Raw genomic sequence first — 27,109 nt, forward strand, 5'->3', positions numbered from 1 at the left:
GCACCATGTGAAAGAACATTTTGTGTATGTGACTTGTAAAATGTTAGGTAAGAAATTTAAAGTTTCCAAAATGAAATTTTCATTCTGCAGTGGTGTGTGCGCTGATGTGAAACATCCTGGTCGATTAAAACTGTGTGCCGGATAAAGACTAGAACTCGGGACCTTTGCCTTTCATGGGCAAGTGCTCTACCAACTGAGCTACCCAAACACAGCGCGACCCGCCCTCACAGCACAAATACTGGCGGAATTAAAGCTGTGAGGATGGGTTGTGAGTTGTGCTTGGGTAGCTGAGTTGGTCGAGCACTTGCCCATGAAAAGCAAAGGTCCCAAGTTCGATTCTCAGTCTGGCACACAGTTTTAATCTGCCAAGAAGTTTCACATCAGTGCACACTCTGCTGCAGGGTGAAAATTAAATTACCATTCGGGGTGGTTGAGCGGTTCTAGGCGCTTCAGTCTGGAACCGCGCGACCGCTACGGTCGCAGGTTCGAATCCTGCCTCGGATATGGATGAGTGTGATGTCCTTAGGTTCGATAGGTTTAAGTAGTTCTAAGTTCTAGGGGACCGATGACCTCACATGTTAAGTCCCATACTGCTCAGAGCCATTTGAACCATTTGAAAATTTCATTCTGGAGACATTAAATTTCTTTTACAACTCACATACACAGATACTGGCGGAATTAAAGCTGTGAGGACAGGTTGTGAGTCGTGCTTGGGTAGCTCAGTTGGTAGAGCACTTGCCCAGAAAAGGCAACGGTCCCGAGTTCGAGTGTCAGTCCATCTCTCAGTTTTAATCTGCCAGGAAGTCTGAATTTAATGTCTGTTGATTGCCTAACATATTAGCGTATTCTTACAACAGAAAGGACAGTGACAAAGACCACTAACTTACAAAGAATGGTCAATGATATCGCCATCAGTCATGACAATATAAGGTTGAATCTGTTTTTAAAGTAAGTCATCACCTGTTTTTTATTTGTATTTTACATGTTTTCGCTTTTTCCTCAGTGATATCAATTTTCCTGTTTTCCAGCTGAATGTAAATTGAATGTACTCTCGAAAACGCTTGTTTTGAGGCATGATTTGTTGTTATTGTGTGGCATGTCGGGAAAGGGCTGTCATTCGTGTCAGAGTATGCTTATATGTGGACACTATATTGCATCAGTTTTATTTAGAGGGTGTCTTTCTCTATGGTTCCCACAGATACCAGCCAATGTTGCCAACTGATTTTCGACCACATCCCTACACAACATATGAAAATTTCCTATCTCCACCTTTAAAATCCCTATGGATGCAGAAACTTCTAGACTGTGAACAAAATTTTAAAAATAGGCCAATAAGGTATTCAGTAGTAGCATTTCCTCTGTATTAATAATTTTGTACAAGGAATGGTCACTATTTTCAAACAAAATATTCACATTGTTATTTGGAAAGTTTGCTACTGTTAGTGTTTTGTACAATTTTAGAAATGACGAAAACGTCTTTTATGAGTTGATGAGCATAGTGAGTGCCCTGCAAATGTTGCTGTCAATCTTATTTCAGCAGGTTTGCTGTACTCTTTCAGCTTAGGATTTGCAGTGCTTGTAATAGGTTGATGCCCCCACAGTGGAAGCATTGATTGTTTATTAAATTGTGATGCTCGACTTTTGTGCAAATCGCGATTTGCATGTTTCAAAAGTTCACTTCTTTCAGTACACAAACCAATACCACCTCCCTGCAATGAGCATGATAATTGTCCTCGGGATCTGCAGTTAACCACCCTTTAAACTGTTGTTCTTTCTCTTGCCATGCTTCCCTAAATTTCTGTTTTCGGCTTTGACTGTCACTGTTTTGTAACTCTCTTTTTTTCTGTCCAGAAGTCATAATGAAAGAATGCTAATACTACAGTTATACACCCAAGAAAAGAAACTTATATTAAGCTGAAAGAAACTGAACTGAACTAAAGAAGATGTTTTTTCTTTACTTTCAACATGTGAACAAACAACAAAGGCAGAAACACAATCAACGCCATGGAAGTTAGGAATGTACTGTGGAACAATGATACAGAGACTACAGTAGACATGGTAAAAGTTGCCTGATGGGTCCCCGGTTTTAGTTGTTGCATGTCGACCCCATTTGGAGTAATAAGGGTTGATTGTCAGCTCTTCTCAACAGTGTCCATTTTTCTTCTAATCATTGCACAGTATTGCAACAGCTCTAATTTAATTTATTTTCTTTGTTATAAATAAGTACCGCATTTGGAAATGATTGTCTTGTAATGTGCATTCCTGAATCTACATTCCTTCTGTGCAAAATTTGTACCTTAGGAGGCAGCAGCTCATTTGTATGAGGAGGGCTAATCAACAAACACATCAGTATTTCCCCCGATCTGGGCCCAGACAGTGACTAAAATACTTTCCTTCTGCACCTCGTTTCGTCCCTGAGGCAGGCCCACATAGGCCAACACAGTGGTGACAGTCATATGCAATAGTAGTATGACAAAGAGAGTGTTGCCTCACTCTGCATTGTTGCCAAATTTATTCAAGATGGCGGATCCAAGATGGCGGCGAGAGATGTGGCAATGTCAAAATGACGTCATGGTGGGAAGTTCAAATTTTGGTGGGAAAATAGGTCAATCAGGCTATCTCCACTAACCTAACCTCCTCCCCGTCCCTCCCCCCTCCCCTCCCCCAGGAAATGGGGCAAATTCAAACTTTGGCAGAAGAAAGGTCGCTTGGACTACCTCCACTAACCTAAGTCATCCGACTGCCACCTCTTCCTTGGAATTGACAGGAAAAGGACCCAGCCTTTGCTGGATAGGATGGACTGAAGGCTTTATTTTCAGTGTTTATTTAAACAGTTTCAGGCAGTAGCTCCATCCAGTGTGTTCAGCATGAGGTCCAGAGTCCGACTGACCTAGTACACAGTACTGCCACCAGAGGGTGCTGTCATCCCTCCCGTGACATAATCCAAAATGGCTGTCTGGGGAAAAATGGCAGGAGCCAATGGGAATCCTTAATAAAGTCACATATTAGACTTCAGACAGAAGGATGGTGGTATCTGGTAATGTCATTGGAGGGGGTATAGGGCAGGCTCAGCAGGTCTGGGATCTCAGTCCTGCTGTCAGCCAGCAGCAACAGCAGCAGAAGAAGAAGAAGAAGAAGAAGAACCATGAAGTGTCAACAGCAGTCGCAGTCCAACTCAGCCCTGCAGAACAGGAAGAAGCAGAAAAGTAAGTATCCCATATCACATCTTTTTCTGTGGTTAGCATTATTATTATTATTATTATTATTGTTGGTTGTTTCCACATTTTGGTCCATATGTAACGTTTCGCCATCTTTGTCCAGCATTAGCCCTCGGTGCGTCCAAGCCCACAGGGTCGAGTGCCAACATGCTGACCTCTGCCTCATCTGAACCTGTAGCAACCTCAGCTGCTGTCTTGTCAAGACCTGCAGCATCAACAACCTCCAGCATGTCTGAACCTGTAGCGACCATGTGGGATCCTGTAGTGCACATAGCCCACTTGCTGGAGCGGAACAAGGAGCTGTTGTTGTCTGGCCTACTTATCGATTTGTGTGATGAAAACACGTGATCTGCTCCCAACACATTGAATGCTGGTGGTGGCTCTAAACAACAGCAAGATAGTGGATGGTACTGGTCACCAACATATGACCCATCCCAGCAGAAAATCCCTGAGCTAGTGCAGGCGCAGTGTGCAGATGCTATGGATAAGAAGGCATCAAGTGTACCCATGATTTTCAGTTCTACATACAATTTATCTCCCAGTGGAACAAAATGTATAACCATTGGTATAGAAGCACATCATGTCTGGGGCTTGCATGTGAGAATAGAAGTTGAAAATGAATTGAAGGGTGTTAAAGTGCGAATTTCTGAGTTCGATTTCGACAAAATGTGTCATGCAGAGTGCTACATCAATCAGCAGATGACTACAGATATTATCCCACTCATTCTCCCCCAGAAATTCGCCTTACTGGTGTGACACTATCTATTACAACAGTGTATGATGACTGTGCACTATATGTTAAATCAGATGACAAGTGTGTTTATCTAAGGCATGCCTCACTTATGAACTTATACGATCTGGATATTGTACTACATCTTGCACTGAAGAGATTGAATCATTGTGCCACCCTGTGTGGCCGAGCAGTTCTAGGCGCTTCAGTCTGGAACCGTGCGACCGCTATGGTCGCAGGTTCGAGTCCTGCCTCGGGCATGCATGTTTGTGATGTCCTTAGGTTAATTAGGTTTAAGTAGTTCTAAGTTTTAGGGGACTGATGGCCTCAGATGTTAAGTCCCATAGTGTTCAGAGCCAAGATTGAGTCATTGGCTGCTGAGCATAGACTTTGCGTACAATGGTGTTGTAAACTTCCCATGTATGCGTAGTGTACATGTTGATGATTTGGAGCAGTACTTTTGTTTTCACGTGAACGCTGAACCAAAAGAGAAACAGATTAAATGTGCATGTGAAAAACCCAAGTACTCTGAAGTATCTATTGGCTTGAGGGAGATACCCACAGAATTTATTCCATATCAAAAAGCTTTGTTTGGCAAATACTGTATAGGTGCAAAGAAGGAGATAAAGAAAGAGTCTGATGATTTTTTTAAAATTCTGCATCCTATGTATGATATTTAATAAATAATGTATGTATATATAATCTCAATCCGTGTTTGTGTTTTATTTCATACCTCTCCCATAATCAAAGTATTAAGCTTATTAATATAATTATTTTTCAATTCTACATCTATAATGATGCAGCAGCATACAATTACTCCAAACATCACCTTACCAGTTATTGACAAAATGAATGATTAATTTACTCTTCATGGGTAAAATATATATAGTTGATTGTTCTGTGCAGCCAATATAGCTCAGTTGGTTAAGTGATGGAGCTATAGTGGCTACACATACTATTACCGTCTCTTCAAGTGTACCTTTCTATATATGCCAATCACTTGTCAGTACCTGGTGTAGGTAATATCTTGGCAGGGTGGGTGAAACATCCTCAGGACTTTGTTGTTGGTGACTGGTCCTGTGAAGATGCAAAAGAAGACCTGAAGAAGAAGAACGGAATTCTTCTTCCTGATAATATACAAGCAATTATTGTAGGTCTATCCAATTGTGGCAAGACTAATGTCCTCATGACATTGCTAACACATGTAGATGGAGTCCGATTTGAACATGTTTTTGTATTCTCAAAAACACGGTTTCAGCCCAAGTATCAGCTACTACAGGATATATTGCATCTACATCTGCATTTATACTCCGCAAGCTACCCAACGGTGTGTGGTGGAGGGCGCTTTACATGCCACTGACATTACGTCCCTTTCCTGTTCCAGTCGGATATGGTTCGCGGGAAGAACGACTACCAGAAATCCTCCGTGCACGCTTGAATCTCTCTGATTTTACATTTGTGATCTCCTCGGGAGGTATAAGTAGGGGGAAGCAATACATTCGATACCTCATCCAGAAACGCACCCTCTCGAAACCTGGACAGCAAGCTACACTGCGATGCAGAGCGCCTCTCTTGAAGAGTCTGCCATTTGAGTTTGCTAAACATCTCCGTAATGCTATCACGCTTACCAAATAACCCCGTGACGAAACGCGCCACTCTTCTTTGGATCATCTCTGTCTCCTCGGTCAACCTTACCTGTTACGGATCCCAAACTGATGAGCAATACTCAAGTATAGGTCGGACAAGTGTTTTTTAAGCCACCTTCTTTGTTGATGGACTACATTTTCTAAGGACTCTCCCAATGAATCTCTACCTGGCACCTGCCTTACCAACAATTAATTTTATATGATCATTCCACTTCAAATCATTCTGTACACATACTGCCAGATATTTTACAGAAGTAACTGTACTAGTTTTTGTTCCGCTATGATATAATCATACAATAAAGGATCCTTCTTTCTATGTATTTGCAATACATTACATTTGTCTATGTTAAGAGTCAGTTGCCACTCCCTGCAGCAAGTGCCTATCTGCTGCAGATCTTCCTGCATTTCACTGCAACTTTCTAATGCTGCAACTTCTCTGTATACTACAGCATCATCCACGAAAAGCTGCATAGAACTTCCAACACTATCTACTAGGTCATTTATATATATTGTGAAAAGCAATGGTCCCATAACACTCCCCTGTGGCATGCCAGAGGTTACTTTAATGTCTGTAGATGTCTCTCCATTGAGAACAACATGCTGTGTTCTGTTTGCTAAAAACTCTTCAATCCAGCCACACAGCTGGTCTGATATTCCATAGGCTCTTATTTTGTTTATCAGGCGACAGTGTAGAACTGTATCGAACGCCTTCTGGAAGTCAAGTAAAATGGCATCTACCTGGGAGCCTGTATCTAATATTTTCTGGGTCTCATGAACAAATAAAGCGAGTTGAGTCTCACACAATCACTGTTTCCGGAATCCATGTTGACTCCTACAGAGTAAATTCTGGGTTTCCAGAAATGACATGATACGCAAGCAAAAAACACGTTCTAAAATTCTACAACAGATCGATGTCAGATATATAGGCCTATAGTTTTGCGCAACTGCTCGACGACCCTTCTTGAAAACTGGAACTACCTGTGCTCTTTTCCAATCATTTGGAACCTTCCGTTCCTCTAGAGACTTGTGGTACACGGCTGTTAGAAGGGGGGCAAGTTCTTTCGCGTACTCTGTGTAGAATCGAATTGGTATCCCGTCAGGTCCAGTGGACTTTCCTCTGTTGAGTGATTTCAGTTGCTTTTCTATTCCTTGGACACTTATTTAGATGTCAGCCATTTTTTCTTTCATAGATGTGTAGATGGTGTTACATACACGACATTCAGTGAAAGCGATGATATCCTCCCACCTGAAAAAGCAAAGCCAAACACTGTCTTTATATTTGACGATGTTGCTGTGGAAAACCAAGACCAAATTCGGAAGTATTTCTGTTTTCATTGTCAAATGGGTGCTGATGTATTTTATTTAAGCAAACATATTCCAGAATCCCAAAACAGTTGCTTAGAGATAATGCAAACTTCATTATAGCCTTCAAACAGGACAATCTGAATTTAAAACACATTTACCAGGCACATGTAGGAACTGACATGTCGTACAATGATTTTGTAAAGATATGTGCTGTTCGCTGGAATAATTCACAGTATGGTTTTCTTGTTACTGATAAAACAAGAAAGTGAGTGATAGTAGGTACGGGCAAAGGTTCCAAGAGTTTCTGCTTTCATAGTCTGATAAGAGAGGTTAGTACATCAGTATATGCTACAACGTGGACAAATGTGCGCATGTCTAGCTCTCAACTCCAGAGAGTGGGTGTACAGAGATAGAACATTCGCCTGTACATGGATGTGAAAATTCAGGCTATTGTACATACAGTTGTACATAAAGTTGGAGGTAAGCACAGGGAACTAGAGACGTATTACCAGATTCTTATGAGAATGATCAATGCGTTGAGTTAGTTAATGAAATCAGTATGAAAGTAACTGACTTAACTGAAAAGGTCGAGGCTATTGAGGGGAAAATAGATGTAGAATTCCTTGTTGTTGTGTAGGTTGAGTGGGTGCATAGTAAGGGGAAGAAGAAGAGCAGATATATAAAGCCTCATGCTGCGGAGACGTCTGATTAGCTTACACCGAGATGTCAATGAAACAGAAAGTTATTCATGCATGGAAAGCAGTTCGCAAGAAATTACAGTTGCTAAGGTTAGGGCATATGGATCGACAGAAAACACTAAGAGAGACCTTCAAGCCGGTTACTGAATCTCTCAGGCAGGTCTAAGCAAAAACGAAACCACACGATAACGATAGTGTTGCCATTGATGAATTCATTATCTGTCATGCTCCTGGCCAGTTAGATAGAACATTCAGCATTAGCAGAAGGAGACCATACATTTTGGGCACGCATCCTATAAATGTAACTGATGACATTACAGATTGGTGATAGGCGGTTTGAGAGCACACCTGGCTTAACAAATCTTATTTTCCTAAGACCTACCAAAAAAACCTATAAATTATTCAGTTAATATAGGGAAACGCACTGTGAAATACTGCATTTAACTGATGTACATAAGATCGCAAAAAGCCTGAGCAACAAGAAATATAAAACCATTATAAAACCAATACTTCATGGCTCAAACAACAACAGCAGCAGCAGTGGCGATGGTATTGACATTGAGCATAAAGCAGTGAATCCCTCAGTATATAAATATTATAATGACCCAAATGAGCTAATAGATCGACTACAGCTGCTCATGGCATCAGCTGCTCCAGGTAATACTGTTCATTCGAATGGGGCTGTTTCAATAATCTCTCATCTTAGAGAGAGAGATATCATCAAATAAGTATGGTGACAGTAGTTCAACAGCTGTAAAAACCAACATGCAAAACATATTCTCGTAGACATGTTATGATTAAAGGTTTGGATGACTTATGGCAAGTTGATTTTGTAGATATGAGGCAATATTCACATGAGAGTAATGAGTTCAAATATATTTCAATGGTTATTGATACATACTCCAAATCTGCCCAGGCATTACCTGTTAAAACAAAAACAGATAGAAATATTGTGGATGTGTTTGAACGTTTGATACAGACAAGGATGAATCAATGCCCAGACAACCTCCAAACCGATCATGGTGGATAGTTTTGCAATAGGTATTTCAAGACCATGATGCAGCGGTATGGAATACATCAGTACTCAACATTCACTCACCTGAAGGCAAGTATCATGGAGTGTCTGAACAGAACAATAAAAGGTCGAATGTGGATGCTTTTTAACCTTCACAGCTCATACAAATGGGCAGATATCCTCCCTGAAATAATTGCTCAATATAATCGAACCAAACATAGCACAATAAAAATGAGACCAATCGACGTTCGTGATAATGGACTCATGAAAATGGTGCACTATCGCATTAAAATGCTGGATCCATGCAGACATAAATTTAATGTAGGTGATTTGGTACGTATCTCAAAACACAAGACAGGATTTGAGAAATCATACCTCCCAAACAGGTCAACAGAGATATTTACAGTTTATAAGGCATAAAGAATGAATCCTAGAACTTGCATATGTGGACTGAAAGGAAGGATAGTAAAGGCGAAGAAATTGCAGGCTGCTTCTACATTGAGGAGTTGCAGAAAAGCTGAGACCCGGATGTGTTTCTCGTGGAGAGACTCATAAGACATCAGGGAAACAGAGCACTAGTCAGATGGCTTGGTTTTCCTGCAGCTAACGATCTGCTATATAATGGGGGCGCACAGTCCACAACCTCCGCAGTAGCATAATATGTGTGACAGGAGACGCATTAGGGGAGATGGTGGTATTCTAGACAAACTGACAGTGGAATTACACATTCCGGGGTATAACTACTGTGGACCAGGAACAAAGCTTCAGAAACGCTTGGCACAAGGTGATAATGGGGTCAGTCTGCTAGTGAAGTGTATATGGAACATGACATTGCATACGCTGCAAATAAAGATCTTTCAAGTCATCACACTACAGATAGAATTTTAGCTGGTGAAGCTACGGTGATACGGAGAAGAAAGGGTATTGGCATAGGTCAAGGCATCGCAGCACTTGCAGTTGACAAAATAATGCATGGAAAAATTAAGTTGAGTTTAGGAGTGATGGATTTCAAGCGAGTTATGAATGCTACACGTTGTGCACTAAATAAGAAGAAGGACAAGGGCGGGAAGCACAGCTGTTTGAAGAACTGTGTCCTGACAGCGATATGGTGTGTTTATGCAGGATACATTACCAAAGACTATATGGAAAACTCCTGAAGGTGGTATTGTGAATTTAGATGTTCCTGGAGACCCCGGCACCCACTGGGTGTCATATGTTATGAAAAATGCGGATACCGTCTACTATTTCGACTCATTTGGTGACCTGCAACCACCAGAAGAATTACGATGACACTTCAGTCACAGAAGATGTGTGTTCTACGATTTTCGGCACTATCAGGACTTTGATACTCACCTCTGTAGACATCTATGCATCGTGTTTCTCTTGACATTCACAAAGAAGAAGAAGAAGAAGCAGACAATATAAGAAGGAGCTTTATGCATTTCTTCATCAGTTGAGGTTCAGATGTTACTTCCGGCCGATTGATTTGAACATTGGTGACTGGAGAATTGTATTGATTGGACTGGAGACATACAACAGCATTCCAAATATCACCAAGACTAACAACAGACTGCAAATAGTGAAAAAGACATTGTGGAAATAGAACCGGGTGCATACGATATCGATGATTTAAACGAAGTCTTAAAACAGTCTGGAAAAGGTATTGAGCTATGTGCAAACATCAGTACACTTAAATCTGATATAAGGACTATAAATGCAATGATTGACTTCAACCAGAAAGGTTCAGTAGGATGCCTACTGGGTTTCATGAAAGGGCAGGTTTTGATGAAGGATCCTAGTAAATTTTACAAGTCAGATCAGACTGTGGACATACTTCCTGTCAGCACAATCTGAGTCGAGTGTAACGTTACAATGAACTCCTATCTCAATGACAGACTGATTTATACTATTTATGGATTCTTCCCCTCAGTTGCAACAGAGTATAAGATTGTTGAGACTCCTGGCAATGCAATATGCCTTCCAGTGACAGCTCAGACATTGGATTATTTGGAGCTGCATACTATGGACCAGAATAATCAACTTGTTGACTTTCATGGTGAGGAAATCATTGTACGATTACATCTAAGGCAAGATGAGAGTACGGTATAAGACCAATGTACCCAATTCGTAGCATGTCACTTCGCTGCCGAACCACAACGTGATAACATGTGTCATGTGGGGTAGCATGGTCTGCATGGCTCCCCCTGTTAGAGGTTTGAGTTCTCCCTTGGGCATGGGTGTATGTGTTGTCCTTAGTGTAAGTTAGTTCAAGTTCGATTAAGTAGTGAGTAAGCTTGGGGACCGATGACCTCAGCAGTTTGGTCCCATAAGATCTTAACACAAATTTCCAAATTTCCTGATAACTTGTGTGAACTAGGAGTTTCTTAAATCAGTTGGCTTGAAACCTCGCAATGATATCCTCACTCATTATAACCAGACCAGTAGGGTATGATGAGAGAATTATACATCAGGAAAACTTCTCACATAAACCTTATGCTTTTAACAAGAATGATGAAATTAGGATTGTCATCCTGCACCAAGACGCACTGATGCTTCCATGCAAGAGTTTCATATATCTAGAGGCATCATTAAAGAAAACCAATGGCAATGATACAGTGGCATCCAGGCTTACAGGTAACACTTTAGCATTCCCTTTCCAAGAGATACACTATGAACTCTATGGGGCTGAGATCAGCCGAATACACAGTGTTGGCATAACATCAACCCTTAAAACACACGTCTCTGCACCACCCGCAGATTTGCATAGTTTAGAAAATGCGGGATGGTTCATAGATGATCTGGAGGTTAGAACAGTTTCAGAGTACAAGCTATTTACTGCATGCATACCTCTAAAAATGATTATGGGGTACTTCGAGGCCATCAGGCAGATTATTATGAACGCTAAACAGGAACTAATTCTCGTATGGAGTGCAACAGAAAATAACTCATACATTCAGGTAGGTCAAGGGGAGAATATGATCACAATCAGTAAGATAATTTGGAAAATGCCTAACATCAGTGTATCAGACGAGGAGCATTTGAAGCTTTTAAAAGTCCTGAATTCCAGTACATTTCTGTCACTGACATTTCGCTCATGGGAGGTTTTCAATTAACCAGTGTTACCAAGTGCAAGCAGACTAACATGGGCTATTAAGACCTTTTCGCTTCTAGAGACACCTAGATTCATCATACTTGCATTTCAGACTGATAGAAGAGGGAATATAGCAAATGATTCCAGCATGTTCGACAACTGCAAGTTAACTAATGCCAAAGTCTACCTCAATTCAGAATTCTACCCATATGACAATTTACACCTGCAGTGGAATGAAAATGTATACAGTCTAGCATATGACATGTATGCAAAGATTCGTGCTTCATACTATGAAAGTGCTGAAGAAGAAGGAGGAGGGTGTCTACCCTATCCACAGAAGTTCAAGGAGCTATCACCGATTATCGTAATAGACTGCTCGAAACAGAATGAGATAATTAACTGTGTGCCTGTAGATGTGTGAACTGAATTTGAATCTGCAACAAATTTTCCCAGAATACACGACCATGTAATCTCTAGTTCTACATGACCATGTGATCAACTACTGCCCACTCATAGGTGTTTTGCAATGAGCTGTATAAATGAACAGGTGCTGCACCATACCTAGAGCACCCCACAATGGCGTCTTGAGGTGTGAACATCATTGCAGATGCTCAGGGTTTCTATGATGGTGAGTGTAGACAGTTCATAATTAAAGATGATGTGTTCATAGCATACACAGAATATGCAGGAATAATAGAGACATTCTCAATAAACGTAGCATCACCAAGGTCTTTCAAGCATGTGAAGTGTACTAAGACATGGACGAGTGCAAAGTGGTTAATGAATTTCTACCATGAAATTCACTGGGCTGATACTGGCATACCCTATAAAGACATGGTGACGGTGCTTAAATTATTTGACCACACGGATACCATCATCCTCATGAAGGGGATGGAGATGATCTCATGGATGTGTCGAATCTTTAAGTTTGCTGTTGTTCAAAATCTGGAATTCTACAGGTGTTCTTCTCTCCATCGACTGAAGAAGAAGAAGAAGATGTGTGAAAACAGTGTTGCTGTGTCTGATTATGAAAATGTAAAATTACTTTTAAGTTGGATGAGAAATAAATGAATTTTTACCTGACAACCTCTGTGTTCTTTTTTTTTCATCCCCGTTATTGCTTTGTCAGTGTACAATTTTAACCACATGATACATCTGTGGTTTTCTTCAAGCACAGGAGATATAATTTTAGACATGTCTGCTATATATCCTTGGAAGTGGACACGGTCACATGCCTCCTGCTCCCATTACCCAATTCGTGCTGCATGATAGGCGTAATTCCATGCAACCACTATACATATTTTGTTAGCTTCCATCTTAAACTTCACCGCCTTAATAGCACTCATCTTCAGCAAAACTACTTTTTGTAAATAACAACAAAGACGTACGGTGAAGATTTTTTTTCTTCATTTATTCAGTTCACACAAATACGTTATAGCACTTGAGGTATAATATAATTCTTGAAGTACAATGTAATGTTTGAGGTACAATATAGTATTCTTGAGGTATAAACTGACGCTGCTATTCCAATGCAGAAATACTTTTAACTTACTCGCTACAAAGTAACACTGGTGGGAATTTTTTTTTTTTAATTTTATTTTTTTTATAAATCTGCCCTAAAAACTAATGCAGAGATACTTTCTTTACTAGAACTAAATTCTACAGCCCCAGTAGCATAGCTTTTACAATAATTCTGATGGACTGACCACGCTTAGAATCTAATTTCAGCAGTCCCAATAGCAAAGGTTCTTACAAGAACAATTCTGATGGGCTGTGAGCTACACACACACACACACACACACACACACACACACACACACACACACACACACAAGCACACACAAAAACTACTTTCACTATCTACTACTACTCTGCAGACTCTCTCTCTCTCTCTCTCTCTCTCTCTCTCTCTCTCTCTCTCTCTCACTCTCACTCTCACTCAATTAGAGTCCCCCAACTCTTCTCTTGCTATAAGTGAGTAGTGTGAATATGGCAGAGTTTCAGTCCTGTCATCAAAACGACCCTTTTATTGTCATGAGGCGACAGATCAATTTTAGACTGCAGCAGAGCATATACCTCATGTCCTCCCGATTGAATACTGGTCTGCCGTACCATATGCAGTGGCTGCAGTGCAGCAGTGTGAACACCACTGCACAGGCACTGCAAATAGTCTTTGATAGAGAGGGCTCTCCATGCCATATGACACACACCCTTAGCCCACCTCTGGGTGGCACTTTCCATTGTGTGATACACATAAATTTTTGAGCGTGGACCTACAAACTCCTCAATTGGCAATCCATTCGCCTCCTCCTTCATAAGACCAATAACCTTCTTGTTCTGTGGAATAATACTGTAAGGATTATCGGCCGAGTATGAGGACATGTCGAATTCATTACCGTGGCACCTTGTTACTTCATATGCATCACAGTTCTTCACCCAATAGATGAAGCTATCTGTATCCATATAAAGTAATTTAGGATCTGCAAAATAAGTTTTCGCAAACTCATAATGAAAGTGGTACAAGTGAAGTTTAGATACGTCTAGTATGCACATCTCCACATAAATAGGTTACGTAAGCTCTACTGCAGTCTTCGCCATCTCCACAGCAACAAAGTTCTTATTGAATATTGTGACCCACTTAAAATTTGGTCTGGCAATGCATTTTCTTATGCCATAATGCCCATTCCATTCGGTTCTAATCAGAATTTCAAGACGTTCCCTCAAATTCTCCATTGTTTTACCAAAAACTGAATTGTTCATTAATTTGTAAAACTCTTTCTCAAAGTCACATGTCGTGGAAGCTCTCTGTCTCGTATTCAAATCAATATACTCATTCAACCAGGGGGACTGCTTGAAGGAGATAGCCCAGATGATTCTAACCAGCTCCATACCCAAGCTGAGTCACTGCTGGAGATTACGATAATGAATCATATATCTCTGCTTATCCCCCAGCATTGTCATCAGTTTTGGCATGGAGCCGCCTCATGGAACTAGTTGCTCTGGACGCAGTGGCAAATCAGCATGCGCATCAGGCAAACTAGTAGGGTATGTGAGTTCTGCCTCCGCCACATACCCTACATCAGAATCAGGTGCCATGCCCCCATGAGTTTACCACTAATCACTTGCATTCGTCTTCGGGCACCCATCAAAACTCACCAATCGGCAGTGATTGCCGCATGGTGTGCCCGTATAAGTTATTTACGTCCAGGTACATTATGTAACCCAAATAAGGAATGCGCTGAACCTCTCACCCATCTGCTGGCTATTTGCCTTCATATGCCTACGGACACATTGCCAGAGTCCCCCACGGATTCCTCACTTAAAGAAAAGAAGCATGTCAGCATTGGTCAATAATTCAAAGCTGCACTTCGTTTTCTTGAGCATTTCTTCCCAAGACAACCCAGGCACCATGTAATAAAAGGAGGGACCCAGAGAATATGTGGCCATGCATAGACTCTGGAATTTATCGAAAACGTCCACAAGCAAGTGCACATCTGTGTCTACGTGTCCTAAAGTGGAGGTGCTGAACTCCTGCCAGACATTCAGACCATACTCATACTCGGCATCTGTTATGGCATCGCCTGTAACATTGCTGGAGAATGCAGTTATGTTGGGTAGCCTGGTTTTGTTGAGTTTCATCATACTATCCACATACTCATATGGGAAAACCCCATTCATAGTCACAAGTTGAAACTTTTTCTCATTGGGATATGCAGCTCCGGTGAGATGCATATCCTCCCAAGACAGAGTTTCAACAAGGTTTTGGAATGTGCCTGTATAATACACAGAGTATCAAGGAAGCTGAGTGTAATTCTTGGCGTCATTGGTTTGGAGAATGAAATGTATTTCTCAATGCTCTCAGGTAGGACACTGATTTTTCTCCCAACTGAAATCATCCAAGTGCTCAACTAGAAAGTTAGCATCATACCCACTTAAATTGTGGAAGAAAGCGGGTATGTGCCTTGATAGCTGGTACTTCAAATTGCACGCATTGTGAGCTGTGCAATGGAACTTCTCTGTAAGATAACGGTGGTCCCTAAGAGGAGTTTACGCTGTTCTGTCTAACGGCAGCCTACAGCAATGACAGTCAACCGCGTTATTGTACACATCATCATTCTCCTTCGATTTGGTCATGGGAACATTGTTGCTGTGAAACTTATCAACTTCCCATGAAAGTTTTTCGAGCTGAGTGAGCAGTCAAACCGCAGGATTATCCATAACATAAGATTTGTAGTGGTTAAGATTGGAATCGTAGAATGATACAATTTGATACACTGCCACATATGGTACGTGTTTTTGTGTAAGGGTGGTATGTTAGGCCGCGGGGTCACCTTCACAGCAGGTCACAGGAGCGAGGAGGCATTCAAAGATTAGATTAGATTAATTATTCATTCCATAGACCCATAAAAGAGGGAATCCTCCTGGGTGTGGAACATGTCAGATAAACACATTACAAAAATGTAATTAGAAAAACTTGAGTTTCATTAATTTTAATGATTCTCAGTCAATAAACAGTAAAATTATGTGCATGAATTAAATTTAAACTTATAATATTTACAGGTTTAATACTTACATCTGCTTTCATTAAATCCATCATTCAGACATTTGCTAGTTTCTTGTCTATTACAACCAAGTATTGTCAAAAATTAAAGTAAATTATTCATTTCAGTGATACTCAGTTAAGAACAGTCAGATTATGTACAAGATTTAAAATTAAACTTCCACTTTTTACAGACTTAAGACTTACATCTGCTTTCCATACATCCATCATTCACACAGTAGGTAGTTACTTGGCTGTTACAACCAAGTATTGTCAAAAATTAAAGTATAATAAATTTTCATTAAAATGGTCTACTGCACTTGTTGAGAAACTCGTGGATGGAATAGAAGGAGTTGGTCACCAAAAATTCTTTTAAATTATGATTAAATTGCGCCTTGTCTGAAACTAAACTCTTCATGGTTGATAGTAACTTATTGAAAATATGTGTTGCTGAATACTGGATGGCATAAACTACAAATAGGCATTGCCCCTGGTGGTGAGCATTCTTAAACTTTATGAATTTGTTTTCCTCAGTAGGCATAATAACATGTACTGGGTCCTTGTAAGCGCAATCTACTACATGCGGCGCTAATAGCTTATCTGAGGAAAAGGCATTGAGGCACCTTAAGCAAATATGCTGCTTACCATTATGATTACTCAGTTGGATGGAAAGGAGTTGGGACATGTCTTTGATCCAAACATAGTGGTAATTATGACCTTCAAAGAACAGCAGCACGTTTACATGTAACTCACACTCACCAGCAAATTTTGAGAAATTGAGGGGTCTGACAACAATGTGCTTGTCTTGCTCATTTGACTTGCTTTTCTTTTCCAGGCCATAAACATGAACCGATGTTCCAGTATTCTGTGCCTCAAATTTAGGAATTCCTTGAACTTGACGGAGAAATCGATACCATCAAAGTTATAACACCCACGAATACTATCACCTACATGGTATGTACTGGGACGCTCAGGATGATCCCTACAATTGTACTTTCTTTCGCAAGCCAGAATTGACCATGCAGAACAAGCCTAATCGCTTCTATTTTTGACATTAATGCATGCCCTCTTGTTAGCTATATCTTTAGGAAGCTTGATATAGCTTGACCCTCCATGGGATGTATGTCCAGGTATAACAATCAGCTGAGTGCTTTAGCTAACCCTCTGACTTCTACCTTGGAAAACCGGGCCAGCATAGAGCTCAAGGTGGATTTACGAAACCACTTGGTGATTGACGTGCTCCACATTATCACACCATTCCCCCCCCCCCTCCCCCCAAAGATAATGAAGAGTTGTCTCTTCAACAGCAGAATCAACTTTTGGGGTGTGCGATAATTCGATGCAGAACACCACACTGCATTTAATGGTGGGATACCGCAGATTATTGACTACTTTGAGAAGCTCCATTTCCACGACAGGAAGGCATGCCCTTAAAAAACCAACAGGGTTCATGTACCCTACTGCCAGGTTCTTGATCCTCATGAATGAGATTCACTCCCTAAAGGTGTCTGTAGTTACCGAGTATTCTAACTGTGCTATGGTATCACTGACCTAATGTCCTTCACTAAAAAGGTGGAAGAGAGAACTGCCACTAGCCACAGGATGTTCTCTATTACAATTAATGCTATTCTGAGTCCACCCCATTGATGGTGGTGCTGGGGAGGAGTAAGTCAGTATGCGCCAAGGCACACACATCTTGTGTTTATTCCGATTCTGACAAGGCTGATACGATGACGATGATGGTTGTGGTGGATACTGCGGTGGTACTGGGTCAATTTGACGGGAACAGCCAGGCTGAGGTGATGGTTCCCAATGCTGTTGCTGCTGCTGCTGCTGTAGACCCAACCCAGTAACCTGAAGGGTGGTGGTTCATTGCTCGGCCCATGGGCGCGAAAGCGGCGATGTTGGGGCAGTGATGGCGGTGGCGGCAGCTACTAGCAGCGCCCTTATAGGTGATGCGTTCCTTACCGGGCGCTGCTTTCGTGAGGAAGAAGGTTTAGCCAAAACTGTTATACCGCAGATCATTGACTACTTTGAGAAGCTCCATTTCCACGACAGGAAGGCATGCCCTTAAAAAACCAACAGGGCTGATGTACCCTACTGCCAGGTTCTTGATTCTCATGATCGAGATTCACTCTTTAAAGGCGTCTGCAGTTACCGAGTATTCTAACTGCGGTATGGTATCGCTGACCTCATGTCCTTCACTAAAAGGGTGGGAGAGAGAACTGCCACTAGCCACAGGATGTTTCTATTACCATTAATGCTATTCTGAGTCCCCTCTGTTGATGGTGGTGTTGGGGAGGAGTAAGTCAGTATGCGCCAAGGCACACACATCTTGTGTTTATGCCGATTCTGACAAGGCTGATACAATGATGATGATGATGGTGGAGGATACTGCTGTGGTACCAGGTCAATTTGATGGAACAGCCAGGTTGACGTGATGGTTCCCAATACTGTTGCTGCTGCTGTAGACCCGACCCAGTAACTTGAGGTGTGCTGGTTTGTTGCTTGGCCCACGGTCGTGAGAGCGGCGATGCCGGGGCAGCAATGGTGGGGGCAGCAGCGACTAGCAGAGCCCTTATAGGCGATGCGTGCCTTACCGGGTGTCACTTTGAAAGAAGGTTTAGCCACCACTGGTATGCGCACCTCACTGTGTTCCGGCTACGGAGACACGGCTGCTGTAGAAGGAGAGATAAAATAAAGAACAGTTAGGTACATTGTTTACTGCTGCTGGCACAGCGAAAGAAAGCATTCTGATGATCACAAGTTTACAAGCAGAGTGAGTAATTACCTTTTTCACTCTGACTCCAAGGCATTAACACTTCATTGGGCGACTCCAACACACCCTCAAAGAAGTCACCATCATCATCATTATCTAATAGGGCCAGATCAAAGTGCCTTTCCTCCTCTGGTTCAGTAGCCCTTTCTCTGACCCATTCAGGCATGTCATCATCCCCATCAGAATCAACATCTGGCAGTTGGTCTGTCTCGCCTACAACAACAACAGCAAACAAATTATATAAACTGAAAAACAAGTATGAAATAAGAAAATTTTAAATCGCTACTATACAACAACAAACTACTATGAAAATTATACTCACATGGCAATTCTGGATGTGAATCCACTACAGGAGGCTGGAGTTCAAGAGTCTGCCATGGTTGAGCCCCCTCCTGTCTCTCCTCACACTCCAAAATAAAATCCTGGAGTTGGCACTTAACAAGGAGGCGGAATTAATAAGGCGAATTTAATGTACATACAGAAATTTACATTCAAAATACAAATTATTTACTCACTTGGTAATCCTGTCTCCAGAACTCTACACCTCTTGTCGCTACACTCTGAAGCATTGCTGCAGCTACCTCTCTTCACCTTGGGAAGAGAAAACAAGTACACACAGAGATGATGGAACGCACAATGAGGCAGCTAGCAGTGGGCTGAGAACAATGGAGGTTGGTTGTAGGGGTTATATATAGACCGACGTGACCAACGAGAGAGAGCTTCATTTGAATGTACAGCCAATGAGAAGCTTTTATGGAACGTCACTATTTCTGGAAGGGCTTGATGGGACCATCGTCTCTCTCCCAAAATAACAAGAATGCTTTTATGATTAATGGTGTTTTCGCAAGCATGCACATACATGATGAAGGCTTTTAGCGGTGAGAAATTTACCATTTCTGAGAGTTATGTTGAAAGCAGGACACTACGATTTCCGGGAAGAGTAACACATGATCCCCTTCGACCATCAGGAAGAATGCAATCGGTGTCCTGTTAGGATCACCAAGAAGAATGCACTCTGTGTTATTCTGGGCTATTTTCGTGAACAGGTCCTGTTAGGACCAGAATTTTCATGCAGACAAGCCGAGACATCACAAAATCTCCTACAAAAGCGACCATTAACTATTTCTGTGGCGCTTTACTATTTCCTAGAGGTAGACCTGTCTCTTATTTACGTAGATATGTGACATCAGTATAACATTGAGGACCTTTTAGCTGCACCTGCACAGGTGAGTCGCTACGCAAACGTCTCTCACTTGATGCCGGAGGCGTCTCGCATGTCCCATTAGGATCGCTAGGGAGAATGCACCCTGTGCTGTTCTGGGAAACATTGAACAGATTTCTACAGCATGTCCACTGGGGGAACTTGGCTCTTATTTACAAAGACATGTGACATCAGTATAACAATGAGAACCTTTAAGCTGTGTCTGCAAGGGTGAGCTGCTATGCAAACATCTATCTTGGCGCTGGACCACAGGTACAAAGATATCACGCCAGCAATGGAAAACACATGTGTGTCCAGAGGGGGACTTGGCTCTTATTTACATAGACTTGTGGTGTCAGTGCAACACTCGAAGAATTCTAACTGCATACCTGAAACAGACACGACTCCCTCCTCATTCTTCCTCTCTCTGGCAGCCCAGGACAGGCTGATTCTTTTTCCCACTATTTTTCCCCCAGACCGCCATGGGACGATAGCTCCCTCTGGTGGCAGTACTGTGTAACAGGTCAGTTGGACTCCGGACCTCATGGTGAACACAGTGGATGGAAATATTTCCTCAAACTGTTTAAATAAACATTGGAAATAAAGATTTAAGTCCATCCTATCCAGCACAGGCTGAGTCCTTTTCCCATCAATTCCAAGGAAGTGGTGGCGGTCGGATGACTTAGGTTACTGGAGGTAGCCCAAGTGACCTATTTTCCAACCAAAAGTTTCCCCCCATGTTCTTAGGTTAGTGGATGTAGCACAAGTGACCTTTTTTCTGCCAAAATTTGAACTTTCCACCATTTTCTTGGGGGGGGGGGGAGATGGGTGAGGAGAGGGGGGGGGGGCGGTTAGATTAGTGGAGGTAACCTGATTGACCTATCTTCCCACCAAAATTTGAAGTTCCCACTATGAAGCCATTGCGACGTTGCTACATCTCTCGCCGCCATCTTGGATCCGACCTCTTCACTAAATTTGGCAACAATGCAGAGTGGGACGACGCTCTCTTTGTCCTACCACTTACAATGTCTAAAATTTATACAGTTTGGCAACATTTTCTTTTTTAATTTATTTTGTAATTTTTCTTTCTTGGATAGAACAGAGGGGTGGAGTTTGTACCTACATCCCTACATTTTGCAAAAAAAAAAAAGACCCAAAAGTCCCAATGCATAGGGATAGTATTTTTTGTACTCCGATTTCCTTTGTGTTGTGCATTGACTGTTGTTTCCTTTTCCTAGTCTGAAATGAATGAAGAGACTAAATATGGTCCACGGTGAGGGCTCATGTACGACCTTCACAACACCAGAAGCTATTAACGATCCCTTATGAGCATTACTTTAGTTCTGCTTTCTCAGGACCACACGACAAGGACGTAGGCTGCCAGTCCTGTGAGAGGGAGGTGGGGTTTGTTCCCAAGCTCCGCTCCTCTCTCCTCGAGCCATGCAAGTTCCTGTTTGTTTAGGCAGCAGACGACTGCTATGATATAGAGTTCGAATTTATCTATCAAACATTTGCTGTTAATAGCGTATATGAGAAAATAAAGCTTACTTATGAAGGTGTACTTTAATTTCCAATACAAGAATGGAAATATATTTTTTGGTATTTTGCTGTTACGAGAGAATGCGTATATCAGAAAATACACTCCTGGAAATGGAAAAAAGAACACATTGACACCGGTGTGTCAGACCCACCATACTTGCTCCGGACACTGCGAGAGGGCTGTACAAGCAATGATCACACGCACGGCACAGCGGACACACCAGGAACCGCGGTGTTGGTCGTCGAATGGCGCTAGCTGCGCAGCATTTGTGCACCGCCGCCGTCAGCGTCAGCCAGTTTGCCGTGGCATACGGAGCTCCATCGCAGTCTTTAACACTGGTAGCATGCCGCGACAGCGTGGACGTGAACCATATGTGCAGTTGACGGACTTTGAGCGAGGGCGTATAGTGGGCATGCGGGAGGCCGGGTGGACGTACCGCCGAATTGCTCAACACGTGGGGCGTGAGGTCTCCACAGTACATCGATGTTGTCGCCAGTGGTCGGCGGAAGGTGCACGTGCCCGTCGACCAGGGACCGGACCGCAGCGACGCACGGATGCACGCCAGGACCGTAGAATCCTACGCAGTGCCGTAGGGGACCGCACCGCCACTTCCCAGCAAATTAGGGACACTGTTGCTCCTGGGGTATCGGCGAGGACCATTCGCAACCGTCTCCATGAAGCTGGGCTACGGTCCCGCACACCGTTAGGCCGTCTTCCGCTCACGCCCCAACATCGTGCAGCCCGCCTCCAGTGGTGTCGCGACAGGCGTGAATGGAGGGACGAATGGAGACGTGTCGTCTTCAGCGATGAGAGTCGCTTCTGCCTTGGTGCCAATGATGGTCGTATGCGTGTTTGGCGCCGTGCAGGTGAGCGCCACAATCAGGACTGCATACGACCGAGGCACACAGGGCCAACACCCGGCATCATGGTGTGGGGAGCGATCTCCTACACTGGCCGTACACCACTGGTGATCGTCGAGGGGACACTGAATAGTGCATGGTACATCCAAACCGTCATCGAACCCATCGTTCTACCATTCCTAGACCGGCAAGGGAACTTGCTGTTCCAACAGGACAATGCACGTCCGCATGTATCCCGTGCCACCCAACGTGCTCTAGAAGGTGTAAGTCAACTACCCTGGCCAGCAAGATCTCCGGATCTGTCCCCCATTGAGCATGTTTGGGACTGGATGAAGCGTCGTCTCACGCGGTCTGCACGTCCAGCACGAACGCTGGTCCAACTGAGGCGCCAGGTGGAAATGGCATGGCAAGCCGTTCCACAGGACTACATCCAGCATCTCTACGATCGACTCCATGGGAGAATAGCAGCCTGCATGGCTGCGAAAGGTGGATATACACTGTACTAGTGCCGACATTGTGCATGCTCTGTTGCCTGTGTCTATGTGCCTGTGGTTCTGTCAGTGTGATCATGTGATGTATCTGACCCCAGGAATGTGTCAATAAAGTTTCCCCTTCCTGGGACAATGAAGTCACGGTGTTCTTATTTCAATTTCCAGGAGTGTATGTTTTATGTATACAGGTGCACTGAGGTTTCTGGTATAGCGATGGCATTGTTTGTCAGTACTTTACTCTTAGTAATGAGTACTACATGTATCGAGAAATAAAGTTAGATACGCAGGTGTTCTGGCTTCAAAATTTGCTTATTGTTTGTTTTTTGTAGTTTTTGTCATCCCCATTCAAAAGCCCTATATTTTCACTGTTTTCCTGGCAGTTTGTTTGGAGTGGAAGGATAATAGCAGGCTATCTAGATTTAGGGGATGCTGGCATAAAAAGTGATGATAGTGAGGCAAAAAGAGACCTTTGAATTTTTGCCCACATCAATAAAACTAAATTAGAAATGTTGTAGAAATGAAATGGTAGTCAAATATTTTATTACATTTGTTTAAGTGGCCATCTTCCGCAAAAGCTATTACCATCTGTCATTATAGGTTATCTGTCTTGAGCTGACTGCAATGTGATTAAAAAGAATTACACCAGACGTGTTTCGCTTTTATTTACAAAGCATCTTCTGTGGCATTATGTAAATTGGATACATAAATTTGTACATTTATTTTTTGATTCTTGTAGGTTAAAAACAGCGCTTTCTTTATGAAGTTAGCCTGTAAGCTACTTACGGTGTTTCTTTACATAGTCTGCACCTTCCCCTCGCGCTAGTAGTGCTTGATGTTGACAGGCTTCATTTCACATCTGCAGTTTTTGGCATTTTGCGCTATTTCCTGCGCTGCACTATTTATAATTGATTTTCTTAAATGTTTTTCATTCATCACCGCTACAGTGTTTATACATATTCGTTTGTTTTCGTTCACGTTGTGAGTGTTGCCAACCTATGAAACGATTTTGTGTGTGTGTGTGTGTGTGTGTGTGTGTGTGTGTGTGTAAGAGAGAGAGAGAGAGAGATAGAGAGAGAGGGAGGGAGGGAGAGGGGGAGAGGGGCAGAGAGAGAGAGTTAGTGAAACTGTCTTGTAGGTAGAGACATGAGAGGGGTGCTGGTTTTTCTTTTAAAAGAGAGGGGGGACGACGACAGGGATGGCCTGGGCAGTTATTATGGTTTAGATCTGGGAGAAAATGGTAATGGTAAATGGAGCCTGTGGCTATATTTGTACTTTTAATGTTATATTAAGTGGCCAATCAGTTTAAAGAGTGTGTGCTTTGCCAAGTTGATCTGATCATTTATGAGTTGTTTCTTTTCCATTATGGGTTTTTGGATGTGGTAGTTTTCTTGTAAGGAGGTGCTTTTTGTTGTTATTTATCCTTATGATTTCCATGTCTGTGTCTCTGGTTGTAATTTTATGTTGGTGTTGGTGTAAGTGTTCTGCAAAAGTTGAATGATTTGTACTACAGTATACTTCCTTGCTATTACATGTTCTTTGTATCTGGTGTCAAATGTCCTCCTGGTTTGACATGTGTATCTTCCATCACATGCATTGCATTTCACTTGGTATATTCCTGATTTATGATACAGATCAATTTTTCCTATTGTTTTTGGGAAGTATTTCTGAATTGAATTGCTGGTTCGGTGTGCTATTTTTATGCCTTCTTTTTTGAAAATATTGGTTACCCTGTGTGTGTATTTGTGGTTGTATGTCATTGTATACCACCTTTGGTTCATTATTCTTTCACACATTGTGCTGCTTCTATTCTTGTATTCTGTGTAATTCTTTGTGTGTGATTTTGTCCTTGTGTTGGTGACAGCTTGTGGCAGGGTGGGGTTTTGTTGTCGTCGATTGTACTGTCTCACCTTAATTGTCCACCTACCTGAGTACGGCTTCCTTATGATGTCCCTTCCGTCTGCAGTAGTAGATACTCACTAAGCCATGTAAAGTAGCGTTGATGAAACCACAGCCTAATACATACCACACAGAGGCCGCGTAACTCAAGTTGCAGATCAGTTCCTGTAAGTTCATTTTAACAAATTCCAGGTGGTGGGAAAATACAGCTTACCTGCAGTAAGCATTCGGAAATTTTAGTATTCTTAAGGGAGCACATAAATTTGCCGCCAAGTCCGAATTTACTATTTTAACTACTCTACTATTCCCATCTCACAGTCTGTACAAAATTTTCTCGCACGAAAAAAAAAAAAAATCCTGAATATCTACTAGTCTGACCCGATTAATATCCGATCTGACAGTCACTGACCCACTAGTTTTGCGACTTGAAACTTTGGTCGTTTCAGTGGTCTTCAAAGTTCGAAGTGCTGGCCCAAGTATTCTATAAGTATACAGACTATACCACGCGGAATTTTCACAGTGACCAAGATATGACACGTTCATAACACATCAATTAATTAATAAAATTGTCCTCAAAATGTTCGTTACTTAAACTGCCTAAATCTTGACACTTCCTAACAGTAATGAACTCAACAGTTCTTCATTTTACTAGTTATTTTCTCGGCGATATTTAGCACAATGTTACACGTACGAAGGTTGGTGAGGGACTCTCATGATGCCACCCCACTCTCTGCCTATCTAACTTTCTGCGTGCAGGAAGCTTAATTCTGATTGGATAATGGTCTGAATGACCAATCAGAATGATCCTTCTAGATCATTCTCGCTGCAAAACTTGCCTGAGCCAATCATTTACGTCATTCCAATGCCAATTTCTAGTGGAATGTAGACCGAAATGCAAAATAATCAATAAATTAATTTAGAAACTTATTCCACTTCCGACTTCTCTTCTGGCTGCTCTCTTAAAAAAGCAAGCACACTACAACATACGTCATCTGCAGGCTCTTCAACTTAATAACAAATGATGGTATACCAAGTTTGAGCAAAATCGGATGTTTATTACTATGGTTTATTTATATTCGTAGGGGGTACGAATTTACGTTCCAAATAGATGTTACTGGAGACTGTTCTTACGGCCGATAGCGTCAACTGTTCTGTGAGTCACAGAGGAGAGCAAATCCTGCAGGCACCGTGATACATGGTTGTGTGCTATACTGTACAGAATGTTATCTGGTAATAGCTTGCTACTTTACACATCTCTTAAGATCCTAAAATTCCTCTTGAGAGTATTTGAGGTCCTTACAATGGCAAAGATATTACTGAACTCTGACTACACCGACACATTTTAACTATGGAACTTCTAGTGAAAATTTGTTCCTATTAACAAATTTTTCAAATGAAATCGAAATTTGCATTGCACTTTTATACATTGTTATATAAATTTGCGAAGGCTTGGACTTGATAGCGAATAACAAAATTAATTTACATAAATTTCCTACTTTCTCCAGAAATAATATACTTTTTACCAAATGACGCATTTTAACATTTTCCACAAAAATTGATCTAACAAACCATTCACATTAGCACATATTCAAGGTTTCCTAGAAATTCAATTTTTTGAAAACAAAATTACTTTCCAAAATTTTATATAGGTTGAACAGAATCAAACATTTTACAAATCGCTTTGTTAGTGTTTAAGAAAGCCACTAAACCATTTTTATCGGTGTGGTGGGCGTTGTTTTTATGTACAGCTACTTTACAATTGCTATTCTAGTGCTCTGAAATCTAGTAAACTATATTAATCGCTGTGGGCAGTGCCCGTTTTAATATAACATTTTACACGAAATTAAACATTATACCCTCGCTGTTGTAGCGATCATGAAATTAATTATTTTAATCGCTTTGGTGAGCATTCTTCTAGAAGATGAAAAAATGTTGGTTGTTTCTTTTTACACGAAACAAATTAACTGACTTTCTGATTGCTTTGGTGAGCGTCCATTTTATCTAAACACTTTACTTTCTGTTGAAACATATGGGTGATAACAACTTTCATTTTAACACTTACATATGGGTTGCATTATAGCCACATCACTGGGATACGT

General features: G+C 41.8%; 1 long non-coding RNA gene across 1 annotated transcript; it reads right to left on the minus strand.

The window, feature by feature from the left end:
* Window positions 1-18,834: 18,834 nt before the first annotated feature.
* On the minus strand, window positions 18,835-19,423 carry LOC124619326. Its single transcript, XR_006980070.1, has 3 exons — window positions 19,345-19,423; window positions 19,035-19,235; window positions 18,835-18,921 (listed from the first exon to the last, which is right to left on the minus strand). It is a non-coding gene; the product is annotated as an uncharacterized LOC124619326 (long non-coding RNA).
* Between the last annotated feature and the right edge of the window lie 7,686 nt (window positions 19,424-27,109).

Source organism: Schistocerca americana, chromosome 6, assembly GCF_021461395.2.
Source record: "Schistocerca americana isolate TAMUIC-IGC-003095 chromosome 6, iqSchAmer2.1, whole genome shotgun sequence".
NCBI classification, from domain to species: Eukaryota; Metazoa; Arthropoda; class Insecta; order Orthoptera; family Acrididae; genus Schistocerca; species Schistocerca americana.